Source organism: Brassica oleracea, chromosome C1 (genome assembly GCF_000695525.1).
Source record: "Brassica oleracea var. oleracea cultivar TO1000 chromosome C1, BOL, whole genome shotgun sequence".
Taxonomy (NCBI): Eukaryota; Viridiplantae; Streptophyta; class Magnoliopsida; order Brassicales; family Brassicaceae; genus Brassica; species Brassica oleracea.
The window spans coordinates 20,741,814-20,754,419 of NC_027748.1; positions in this window are offsets into that span (position 1 = coordinate 20,741,814).

A 12,606-nucleotide genomic window follows, 5' to 3' on the forward strand; every position below is an offset into this window, starting at 1 on the left:
TTTTTTTTTTGATTTGCAGGGTTGGCTCAGCTGGCTTACAACAGATAGAAAGATAAGAGAAGTGTTTGATGGAATGAATGATCTGAGTAGTCAAAAATCGCAGACCCTAACCTTCAAGTGGCTCTGATACCACTTGGTGCAGCCTGGGTATGGCTTCTGCTCCTGGATCACTTGAAGGGGAACGGATAGGGGTGTTCTAAGAGGCTACTAGCTCTCCTTTGAACTGTGGTCGTCTCCCTGAGCCTGTGGATTGGCGACAGAGATGGTTTGCTACTCGAAGACACAAGATCACCTTGTATTGTCTAAGATGAGATTCACAAAGAATTCCTTCCTTTAAGTGAGATCAATGTTCCTTAAGCTGAACAGAGAAAGCAAGAGATAAAGCAAGCAAAGCTGCTGGAAAATTCTTAGATTCAAAAGTTGACAAACAAAAGCGGCGTCCCCTTGTTTCTTAAAGAAATCGCAGACTCTAACCCTAGGAGTAAACCAGGATGGTTTAATTCTAATTCTAATCCTAATCCAATTGAAATTGGTTTATTTTAAAATCCTAATTGTCTTTGGTTTAAATTAAATGAAAGCCCAATAACCAAAGCCCTTACAAAGTAATTAAATTAAACCAACAAGCTGGTTCTTCTTTGGTTTATGATGGGCCACGACTTGAACTTGATTTGGAGTGTCTCTTAATGAGCTTTAGATCCTCCACGTCCTGTTAGGCCAGCTAGAAAGCAAGTGGATCAAGATTCTGGCTGCAACTCTCTTTTTGGACCGAAAAAGCCTTATTTCGCCTAGATCCAAATATAGCCCAACCCAGAAACTTCCTGACATGTTTTCCTTGTTCTCCATAAATATTTGGACGAGGTGAATGGTCTCCATAGCTCCTGTTAAGCTCAGTTGGTTGAATCCTCTTTGTTCAAGTCGTTTCAAGGCAGTACCAACAGTTCTTCTCTTCTCTCTATCCAGAACCTCATAGATCATGCCAATAAGAGTATGATACTGTCCATTAAACTGCACCATGATCAGTGGTATAGCTGACCCATACATTGGCTTCAATCCATTGATTCCAATCCTGATCAGGATCACACCATCCCCTCCTCCTTTAAAAGGATTTGTCCTCAAATCCAAGCTCTGTAGGATGATAGAACCTTGATAATTTAACTCCAAAGTTCCTGACCTGGCCATGAGATATATCATCACCTCTCTAGTCTCTCCAGGATGAAACACAAAGCTCTGCAGTCCTTCTTCATGTCTCAGCAACATCTTGGAACTTTCCTCACTGCATGTGGCTTCTAAGGCAGATGATTTCTCCACTTTGTTGAGTTTGCAGTTGAATGCTTCTCTCCAGGATGATCCTATCCACGTCCTGCTCATGAACATGAGACCATGTACTCTCAGTTTAACATCCTTCTGGTCAGGTGGTCGTGTGGTTTGGTCCCCGTACTTATCCTCCAGTTCTGGCTTCTCTTTAACCACCACCAGTTCCTGTTTATCTCTTCTCAGCTTGTTCTGGTCAGAGTCTATCATGATGATAAAAACATGATCATCTCCTGGATCAAATACCCAGGACTGCAATCCTTTTCCACGCTTCAGAGAGCTCTTGGAACCTTGCTCAATCATCTCTAAGCCCCTCACGTGCCTTAGTATGTAGCAAACAAAACTTTCCTTTCCATTTAACTCATAACACTTGTCGACAATCGACCAAGTTCAATACATTCCACCGATAACTTTATAGCCCGGTATGTTTTACCCGTAAAATGCGGCATGTAAGGAAAACTCGTAACAGAGCTCCTAGAGCTATACAAACATCCTCAAATGTACAAGAAATATATCTCGGAAAGCCAACACCGCACAAAGCACTACGAACGAAAATGCTTCTTCCCAGGGACAAATTTACGGGACCCCTCGGTCCTAATTCCTCGATCGCAAAATCAAATTATTAGCATCCGAACAGGAACAACAATTTTGGCTGCGAACATCTGTAGACAAACCTGAATGTTTCTCAAACGCATGGTTAAGACTAAAACCTTGCAATATCGCGAAACAACTTCAAGCCCGCGAACATTTCAAGCACGAAACGCGGCATACGAAAGAAAAATCAATCTTTAGCATTTCGAGACGTCGCAGACGCCTGAAGAACCATTTTTCGACAAAATTACTTTCCTCGATAAAGGCACCTTCATGGAAGACCAAACAGTCATACATACTAACATCTTTTCAAACACGTATTCTTCGCGAAGACTCAAAAACAGTAATATCTACCGATAAGTTTGTTGCTGATCACAACAAACTCTTAACGTCCTAAACAGACTTAACCATCTCGTAGAGACAGCTCTCGTACACCCGACACAAGGGTAATAGCGCTATATAAAAAAAAATCCGAAATTTTGGTCAGCACTTTCGGGAGACTTAAAAATTGTCCTCGAAGAGATGCTCGATTCCTACCATACAAGTCACGTAAGCCGAGAACATATCGCGGACTTTAAAGCGGGATGGAATCAGGTCAAAAACGATACGGGAAACGTAAGACGAAATAGTCATCGCACCCCCTAAAGCCGTGATTAGACCTAGGTCTTGCCCTAAACCCAGCACACTGGTCTCTAACATCTCTAGGCATAATATCAAACACCCTGGTACGAGATCCCAAAATTTGTTTCTTGGCTAATATTTGAGCATCTTCAGAAATCCCTCAAGTTTATGCACTGCGGAAAACTCTCAAAACAGATCACGAATATAGCAGTTCACACAGAGTTTTATTACAAGATGACAACTCGTAGTCTTCCCTCTACACCAATATAAAATGCCATCGGCAACAACATGCCTGATAACCTCTACACGACATACAAACTGGACCGTAAAGGTCTCACTGGAAAACAGGTCTTAAGAATCTCAACTCCAGGGCGAACTACGAAAGGCTTGATCCCTTCAACAAGGATACGTAGGCAGCCTTCACAAGGCACAGCCTTATCGCATTCCACTCTCAGAAGAACGAGAAGACCACATACGACGGACCTTTTCAACCATTAATTCCGCCTAACTTCCCTAACTTGCCTAACTTGCCAAGCCACTCGCTAGAACATCACGCTAAAGTCTCACAATTCTAACGAGCTGGGGGCCAACTGTTGGGGTCAAAATCGGTCACAATGGAATCAATGTCTAAAACTCCCCGAAAAATATTTCTCGATTTGTAAATTTCGTATTATTTTTATTGAAAAGATTATACGACGAGTTCTTAATATTGTTGGGGTCAAAAATGGACACGACGAAGTTAACGTCAAAATCAGCATGAACATTTTTACGAAAAGTAATCTTCGTAAAAAAATCTTTACGAAGAACTTTGCGGTGAAATCTTGCACTAATCTCGGTTGATTCATCGAAACTAAACACCCATAGTCCAAGAACACCTTCATAAAATGTCAGAAAAGGATCCAAATAAAGGTCGCCACATAGCGACCGGTCCGCGAACGAGCTGGTCGCTACGTTGCGACCGACCAAGCCATTCAGTCGGTCGCTACGTAGCGACCGACCCGCGAACGAGTCGGACGCTACGTAGTGACCGACCAAGCCATTCGGTCGGTCGCTACGTAGCGACCGACCCGTGAACGAGTCGGTCTCTACGTAGCGACCGACCAAGCCATTCGGTTGGTCCCTACGTAGTGACCGACCCGCAAACGAGTCGGTCGCTACGTAGCGACCGGCCAAGGAACTCGGTCGGTCACTACGTAACGACCAACCCGCGAACGAGTTGGTCGCTACGTAGCGACCGATCCAGCGCGGACCAGGTCGCTACGTAGCGACCGAACAGTCTCGGACATCGATCAACGGGTACAACCCAAATCTGTGCATTCTCGTCTCTTTCTCAATGCTAGCTCCCGTGTATCGCAGCCATATCATTTCTCACATCATTCCGATCAAAGTTACCGTTGGAACTTTATGATTAAAACTGCGAGAATTTGTTTTTGTCGAAAAGAAAATCGTAACAAACGTTTCATGTCGAAAGACGGCCCAACGAGGTCTAAAACGCGACTACAAGCCCACTTACGATTCTTTAAGAATGATCTCGTAGATACTATGGCGACTTATGTTTTATTTTATGAAAACAAATATAAAGATAAGTTTCCGCAGAAAAAATGTTAAGTTTCCGCGGATAAACATGAAGATCGGAAAAAATGGAATATCTCCATTTTATTTTTACTTAAGACGGCTTAAGGGCAGGAAGGGAAAAGCTAAAACCGACCTTGGAGGAGTATATAAGGAGTCCTAGGCGAGAGGCACAAAAAGGGAGAACGCTCGGCACTTAGAAACTTTGAAGCATTATTCTTGACATGCTCTGTTTCTATGACTGGCACCCGATTACCAGACGAACGCGCACAAGCAGTTCCTCTTGGTTCACTATTGAACTACGTTCAGCTTGATCCTCGAAAGGGGTACGTAGGCAGCCTTTCATAAGGTTCAGTCCGAAATCAATCAAAACCATTTTCATATCTTTTATGTCTTCTGTTATCGAGATGAGACTCAACTAGGTTTAAGGTTTTAGGTTGCTAGAATTAGGTAAATCGCTGACAGCTCTTGCGGCCGAAGCTTTTATAATCTCTTGTAATGATCGCAACGCTCTTACGCGGATTCGAAATAAGATCTACCTTTTCTATAAATTCGTCTTGTTATCTTTTCATATTTTCCGCATTTATTCGGTCACTTGTCGTTGGCTCTCGCAGAGAATCCGGGGCCTCAGGGAAAGTTAGGGTTTCCTGACTTTCCTCCGATTACGGAAATCGACGGTGTGAATTTTGGTTCCCACATCTCTCTGAAAGTTGTTTTTGAAATAGCAGGGACTCACATAATTTAAGAACTTACTAGCATCACCTCAACAGTATTGCAACAACATCAAATCAATCTTAACTTAGAAGTATTTTCTATTCAATATCCTAGCTTAGCAACCAATTCCATTCATCCAACAACTTAACTAATCATGTCTGACTAACCCCTCTACTGACCTCATTTAATACATGTAAATAAAAGATGTAGGTTTTACTTTGGGAGTATCAATCACTGAACACATGGAATCAACTCAAGCAAGTTTCTGAACACACATGTATTCTTATCGAGTCCCTTTCCTCCCTCTCTTCTCACTTCTTCTCAGTCAATGTCTCCCTTTTTTAAATGGTATCATTTTATTTTTTTAATTGACTAAGATATTTTGACAAACATCCATGAATCAAACTCTAATGGTTTTAGCCACCAGATCTTGTTCACTTCTTTTTGACCTTTATCTCTTTCTAGAATGTTTTTTGAATCAAGCTTTAATGGGTGTAGCCACCAAATCTTGTTCTAATCTGTAGACACATAGAATTTTTACCTTCCAGACTTGCAGGAGGATTCCGATCCAATGTATACCAAGCCCCAACACAAGCAAGTTAGGCTCAATTAGGTTGGAGGTCATCTTTGGTTCTTCGAAACATTCTCAGCAAGTGTGAATAACTGGTAGGCTGATCCACTTTAGCATCTATAGTACATTCCGCAGTCCATAAATCTAAAAATGGTGCTAAAGAGTGGTTAGATGAGTAAGGAAAATTTTAGAAGTTTATTGTACATTTCTTGATTCAATAAAACTTTAATAAAAACATTTTAAAAACTCATAGGTAAATAATATTAGTAAACCTCCCCCCAGACTTAAATTACACTGTCTCTAGTGAATATCTAGTCGGAGTTTGGTGAGAATATAAATTATAAGTACTGAATGTAACAAGGAAAACGATATACCTGATCGCTGATGTCGATGTCGATCGACACAGGAATGTGTCTATCGATCGGTGCTGGTGTTGTACTGTTGATCGATGTCGACCTAGTCTCATCGGTCGATGACAAGTAACCTCTCATTGGTTCTCTTTTTTGGTTTTTCTGTTTTTTTAGACCTACAATAAATTAAAAAAAAAATAAATAACATTTAAATAATAAAACTATAAGAAATTACCTAATAGTGGGTTGCCTCCCACTCAGCGCTTTGTTATAGTCATTTAGCTTGACTTTGGAGGTTATTTGAGCTAGTAATGATCAAAGTGACAACTTGGTTGTATGCAAGTGTCCACTTCATCTTTGCTCATCTGGAACCAAGTGCAAATGAAGCTTCTTATGGTCTCATCTCCTCTGGTCCACTGATTCTTCAATCTTTCTCTAGCAATCTCACTTGCATGCATCCTATGCTGAAGATTCCCAATGCTTCGCTGTTGCATTCCAAGTCTGGCATATGTTGTTTCTGAGATGTACTTCAGCTCCTGGTAGACATCTTCTTTCAGCAAGTCTTGAGAGAAAGTGATCTCATCAAGCTTATCCTGTAGTGACTGCACGGTAACCAGCTTGCTTCGTCGTGCTGCCGTCGATCGATGGTCGAGTTCTTCTGTCGATCGATGGTCGGATTCTTCTGTCGATCGATGGTGACGGTTCTGCTTGAGAATCGAGTTGTCTCTAAATTGTATCCATCTCCTGTAATAAAGCGTCCAGGCGTGAAATCAATTCATCTACACTATCACGTAGTGGGTAGCAAACACCATCAAGCCGATAGGTGAATGATTGTAGCCTATCTTCGAATGATGTGAATTGAGCGTCGATCAATGCTTGGATGCTAGCGTCGATCGATGTTTGAGCATGAGCGGCGATTGATGTTGATCGTCCTGCACCGACTACATGTTAATTCCAAAGCATATTTATGTCTTGCTTCATCTCATCTGTGCGTGTGGTCAACTAGCTGATCCTATTGTCGAATGAGTAGTAGATGTCATCGAGCCTCTTCGAATGATAATCATCTAAAGTTCTGATGTCTCTGTAGATCTCAACTACTAACTCATCAATTTCTTCTTTGTTGTAGCTGTTCTGCTATGGCATGGTTGGTATGGGTACCTCTGTGTTCTTCCAACGAGGTTTCCTCTTCCTGTTCAAATGAAGTGTGCTTCGTCTGGACTCGAATTGACCATCGATCGATGTTGCTACTGCGTCGTCGATCGATGGTGGATCCTCTAATCTTTTCTTCGGGTTGAAGAAATTACTGGACCCATTCATGGCAATGATCTCAGCTACGTCCTTCATATATATTTTGAGAATTCGCCCATCCATTGCTCTTACCTGGCCTTCTGGATCCCGAAAAATAACAAATTCATCCGGTGTTAGATAACCATAATCTGTATTGTCTTTAACTTGTACCTCAGGATTTGGTTTTCAATGATCGTCGATCGATAGCTCGATGTTGCTGTCGATCGTTGTTGACGTCACATCTGCAGACGATGTATGGAGAAGTTCTCTATCATCCATGGAAAGACCATGGTACTCAATGTTCTTCTCTCTGTGGCAGTCCTCGTGATACTCATCAGATCTCGTCTCCGGTAGTTCAGTGTCTACTACGAAGCTCTCATGAAGGTTGTCATCTGCCCAACTGCCAATAAAGTAATCACCTTGTCTGCTGATCGTATCACCGTAGTGGTAATCAATCGCTGCCTGAGGCTGTGTAGAAACTCAAAGCGCAGATAGCAGTGTGCTAATAAAGTGAAAGTCGCATTCGCAGGACTGCTGTCGGTCGATTCGATGGACTTGTCGTCGATCGACGGATGAATGGCTATATTGATCGATGGCGGAGTCTCGCTGTCGATCGATCCTGAATACTCGGTTTCGTATTCATCCTCATAGTTGCAGTGGCATGCTGCAATGAATCATGTGTTAACTCCAGTGTTGGACGTCTGTGGCCTCACAACTCTGTCTGGATCATAGTATACATATGGATTAATCAGTGTAAAGCACAACTGATTCGTCTGCATGTTGCATACTGCTCCTACAGTGGCCATGAAAACTCTCCCAAGGAGTAAAGAATGATTCTTGTTCTACTTGTTTTCCAGGACATGGAAGTCAATTGGAACTAGTGCATTACCAATCTGCACCTCAAGATCTCTGATGATTCCTCCTAAGTTCCTCGTAGAATGATCCACGAAAGTGAATGAATCCTTCGAAGGCTCTATCTTCAGACCCAGATGGTATGCCATTACCTTGGGTAGTATGCTGACTGATGAACTTGTCACACAGCGCACATGGAAACTCAATGCCCTTAACCAAACATGGCACTGCAAATTTCCCAGGATCACTCTTCTTCTTCAGTGTAATCCTCAGCTTCATCTTCTCTCTGATCTGATCGAAGATCCTATGTATGTCCTGCTCAGTTTCCTTGGTTTCCCTGAAGAACATCCACTACCTGTGGGTTAAGTAAGCCTCCTCGAATGGGATGTGCAAGGGTATCCTGAGAACTCTTTTGGTGAAGCTATCCATCTCCTTCTCATTAACTCCTCGCTTGAGATGCTTAGGAACCTTTTCCTTAAGGTTCTCCTCTCAGAAGTCTGATCAACTTGCAATGGCTCTGGTGCATCATCTGAAAGTTATTCGAAGTTGTTTGCCATATGTTCTGAAGGTTGAGATGGGTTTCTGAGTGCATTCATGCGTGCTACATCTATCTTTGGTAACTGCATTCGGTGGTCACAAAGGTGGTCGTCGATCGATGCTAGATGAGATGTGTCGATCGTCTGTTGATTCTAGTGTCGATCGATGTCAGACTTCTTGACACATAAGGGTTTGGGTGGATGAGGGTGTTTAGCTGTGAACTCCTCGTGAGTTAGGATTCTGACGGTCGCGCATGATGCAACTTCCTCTGTCGATCGATGTGGAGAAACTGATGTCGATCGATGTTCGTCTGTCTCCGTCGGTCGATGCTCAAAGCTTGGTGTCGATCGACACCAATGTGAACCGCCAAAACTCATGGAGCTTTCGACTTGGAAGTCACCCTCCTGAAGCTTCTCCTCCTTAACCACTTGCCATAAATCATCATCCATGATGGCATTCACGTGGTGCTTCAGTGAGTCATACCTTCTTTTCTAAATGTATCTTTCATGCCTCTTAACAATGTATCCTGTCAAGATTACCTCAACTTCTACTTTCTTCAGTGTTGCATTCAAGGCTTCTATCTTTGAGCTCAAATCTGTATAGGCATCATCTATCTTGCCATTAAAGTTCACCATCAACATTCCTGACTTTCAAGAACCTGATCAAACCTCACTTCAATTCTACTCTCCTCAGTCTCCGCAGGTGATTTCTGATAAGATGAATTGTTGAATCCTCTGATGAAATCTACATGTCTGAAATCCTTCTTGTAGCCTCTGGTGTCTGATGTCTCTGCATTCTTTCGAAGGCTGTTCTGGTTTTTGAGGATTTTGTAGACACTATCCAATTTAATTTTCACTGCATCCATATCTTCTCTCCAGAGAGCAGCAATTGATTCCCTTCTTTTCAAATCAGTGTCCATGCTACTACTACATGCTGCGAGGTTCTCAATAAGCCTATCTGCCTCCTCTGAACTCCTGGTGTGAAAGTTCCCATCACTAGCTGTGTTCAGATCCATCTGATATGATAGCGCGACCCTCTGTAGAAAGTGCTTAGCAGCTGCACTTCATTGAATCCATGGTGTGAGAAATCTCTTTGATACGACTTGAATCTCATCCAGAAGCTTATGAATGACTCTGTAGGCTCATGGTTGAATGTAGCAATCTGACTCCTCATGTCTTCAGCACGTTCCTCATCAAAGAAGTGACATAAGAATGAGTTCTTGATGTCATCCCAGGACGTAAGAGATCCTGGTGGTAACTGCCTATGCTAGGGTAAATCCTCTCCAACAAGTGAATACTTGAAGAGATTGCAAAAAAAAAATAGTCCTCAGAGACTCCATTGGCTTTGATGGCAGAAACTAGATCCTTGAACCTCTCCAGATGGTCCATAGGATGCTTGTTTGATAACCCACAGTAGGGTGTCTGTCCCACGAGTGTAATGTACTGAGGCTTCAACTCAAAGTCTTGCCTATGTATGGCTGGAGGACGGATGGCAGATATGTTCTCAAAGTACTGATCTGGCATGTTGTAATCAGCTAATGTCCTTGGTCTAGCAGCCTTGTCTACAGCTTGAGCAGCTGCAATATCATCATCATTATCAGGGATTACAGCCCCCCGATCATCTATATTCTGACATGTGGTATGTTTGCCTTTGTGGATGGTACGTTCTAGAAGTGAAGGATCTTAGAAAAGGGTTTGTTCCTTGTTGCTTCTGGTACTGCTGGGTATGCACCTGAAAAGACAAGAAATTTTTTTATCAGTTTTTTGCAAGTAACAAAACCTAGACTAAACCTAACCAAATTTGATCTAATGGCGATCGAAGCTCCCCGACAACAGCGCCAAATTTGATATCACTCAAATTACTCTAAGGAGTGATTTACTCTCTCAAATAAAAGGTTCAATTGTAGTACTTAGGGATCAAATTCTCAAGGAGCTAAGGCACACAATAGCTCTATCTAGTTATGTCGTTAAGCTAGGTTGAATGGTTTAAATGTAAATTAGCAGGGGTGAACAAGTAATTGTTCGATTGATTGATTGGGTTTAGGACATATATGGGAAACATTAGACTTAGGGTTTGTATTCAGACAATCAGGATTATAGAGATATAGACTACTAAGCATATGTGGATATTCTAGAACTCAAACAAATAAGAATAGTCGATCATCTTCCGTATATTTAGAGTATCTATCGTCGGATCTAGAACCTCAGCTGTCGCTTGTTGGGGCTGAGAAAGTGTCGACCGATTCCAACAACGGGGTGTCGATCGGTACACCTTTCAGCCAGTCGATCGATGCAACTAATGAGTTATCGATCGATGTTTCTTCCAGGGAGCATTACGAACGGGTTTGAACGTGTTCACTAGGTTGACTAAATCAGCTTCTGCTTGTTTCTAGTAATCCTAGCACAAAACTATTTCATACAAAGAACCAAACTTCCGAATGCCCCCTAATGTCTATAGGCAAGGTCCTAGTTAGCTACTCTAGAACACAAACATTAAGAAAAGTTTAGTTGATTAATATCCTGACACTTAGCAATTCTATGTTTTTGGCTAATCCCTCAGGAATATCTGAATCCTAAATATAAGAAGATGAACTACTCAGACATGACTAAGCAATTCATAACAACAAGATAAGAAAACTGCATAATAGAATAGAATAAAGAAACTGGAGTTCCAATCACAAATCTCGGAAGGAGTTCTTGGATCTTCTCTCCAAACCTAAGACTCTAAGTATTTTGCTGTATGAAAATGGTAGAAAGTATGAAAGCGTGTGTTGCCTAGAACAATGGCAGAGCATATAAATATTAGGTTAAAACTCGTCAGGGGTAATCTGGTAATTCTTGTGGGACTTGGGGTATAGGTCAGCTGGAACCCAATCTGGCTTCTGTGCGCTTCGCCGTGGATCAAAACCACAGGGTGTATGTCGATTGATTGTTGCCTTCGCCCATTGATCGACAGTCGTGGTCAATGGTCAACTTCGGGCCTTTGTAATTTTCTCTCCAAAATGCACCAAAATCACCACTTTCCTCCAAATCACTCCAAAACCTGAAAACATACTGATACCCTAAAACAGAACCTTTCCTACTGTCAAGTTAACAGTGGTAATTGTAGTGTTTAAGATTCAACCCAGAGGACCAGTCTACACTTTATTCTTATGAGTTTTCAACTTAGCTAAAACTAAAAGTGGGGTTAGAATTGAGTGGTGACGTGCAAGTAAAGTAAATGATTGCAAAGAGTAAATGATATCTTGCATATTTGCATTGTTTTAGTCATTCATTCTTGCACATTTTGATCATCTAGATTAAATCTAGGCATCCTTTAGGTTTCATATTGCATACATAAGTCTTTATTAGGTGTTGGAGCATCCCTTAGAGTCTTTGGAGGTATTTGGAGACATTTGGGATCTTAGGGAGTAGAAAATGATCATCTTGGCGAGTAGAGGATCTGGAGCGACCTACTGGAGCGAGGTGATGCACCCGCTCTGGACGAGTGAAGTGTAGAGCGACCCACTGGAGCGAGGTATGACACCCGCTCTGTACCAGAGCGACCTCTCGCAACGAGTTAGCGTACCCGCTCTGGGCCCAACTTCCCGTCGATAACTTTCGAGAACCGGAGCGACCAAGACGGAGCGAGGTGGGTACATCGCGCGCCAAATCCATGAAGTGCGAAGGAAGCCAGAGCGACGTCCCAGAGCGAGGTGGCGAACCCGCTGTGAAGCTGGAGCGACCCACTGGAGCGGGGTCACGAACCCGCGCGCAAGATCTATATTTGGTCGATTTTTCATGTTTTGCTGGACCTTCTCAGACTTGTTTTTGTGGCCCACTAGGTTTTTTAGGAGTCCTATAAATACTCTCTAAACCTAAAATTAGGATTTATCTTGTTTTCTATCTAATCAAAAGCCACTATTGGGAAAAAGATCTAATCTTGATCATAATTTCTTATCTTTACTTGATTATCTTGCTCTCTAATCATGTTTAACCTTCAATCATCCATGGTTTTGGGGTTATTCATGTCTATTAGTGAGTAGACTAATCTTGGATTCATGGGCTAGGGTGATTAAGGGTGATTAGAGAAGATCTAGGGTGTTTAGTGTTAGATCTACTTGTTTCAATGCTTGTTGAGGGTTCTCAATGCTATTTTAGTCTTGATCATACTAAAATAGATCTCTAGGCATTTCCTACCCACAAGGTGTATGATGAAATG